Here is a 1,313-nt window from a genome sequence, read left to right as displayed (position 1 = left end):
TTTTTTTTTATTCCTTAAGCCCTAATTTTGTGAAATCTCACTAAAGAACTTGTCTCTGTATTATTCACTGGATGAAATCTACACAATGGAACAAGTACAGGCACAGATACAAAAATAATTGTAATCTACACATGTTGACATCAAAATACGTTGTTATTCATCGTGTACTACAAGGAGGACAAACATTCTCGCGAACGAGGCTATTTTTTCCGCAATCGCGGATCAAGGATGCCGGTCAGAGATCATCAAATCCTCTTGGAGAAATGTTCTTCTATTGCCACAAATAAAGTAGTAATTTGGATTCACTATGAAGAGGAGAAGTAAATACTTACGGAAAGATATATAGCATACACATTAGCGAAATTAGAAACATGTAATTAAAATTTAGCACAGTACTAAACTTTTAATGATGGAATAGTTAGTCATTTGATTCGAAGTCGTGTCAGGTAGTACCCAAGGTGCACCGTTATCATTATAAACGTATTTTTAGATTATAAAGTCACCCAGAATAGAATAAAAGTTTCTCATTTACATATGTAATAAAAATTGTAGACTTTATAGCCAGCGTTTCCGTACATTACTTGTACAAATCTCTTATAGCTAATGTCCAAGAGAGAACAGGCATACTGCTGCCTACCAAGTCGTTGTGTTTTTACCAATATGGAAACGTTCAGCGTAAGTCTTGTCACATAATCAATACCGACACTGATTCACGAATCATGATGTACGTATGCATATTATACATGACTACATGGTTGAGTAAATGTTAGCTCACCATGGACTGACTGTAGCTTCTGCAACAAACTTATAAATATATGTACATGTATCTCTGCATGCATATAGATCACAAGTAGGGTACATGTAGTGAAAGTTTTGATTGCATCGTGTGTCTGAATCGATCTGTAGATTATAGTGTCTTACAACCATGTATGCGCCATAGAAGGCCCTATGTCTGCAAACTCCCATTTTGGATATCTAAGCATTAACACTTACCAGTATATAACTTTTGTGTACAATGTAGCGCTCAGATCTTCATCTTTCGACCAATCAAAAGAGAGCACGAGATATGTGGTTAGAACACTGTTCATCCTGCGAGAAAGAACTCAACAACTTAGTCACAGACATGTTTGATGGGACATTACAACAGATCGCTGGAAGTGAAAAATCAACGGGTCATCGTGTGATTATGTCAAGTGATCAACTTACTGAATCGATCTCTCTGGAGAAATATTACATTAACCAAGGTAACTGAAACACTTTTTAACTTATCTATATAGAGTGCTGTGTTTTGACTGCTATTTTTTGTTTGTCTT

The sequence above is a fragment of the Glandiceps talaboti genome, chromosome 2 (assembly GCF_964340395.1).
Source record: "Glandiceps talaboti chromosome 2, keGlaTala1.1, whole genome shotgun sequence".
Taxonomy (NCBI): domain Eukaryota; kingdom Metazoa; phylum Hemichordata; class Enteropneusta; family Spengelidae; genus Glandiceps; species Glandiceps talaboti.
This window is presented reverse-complemented; position numbering follows the sequence as displayed.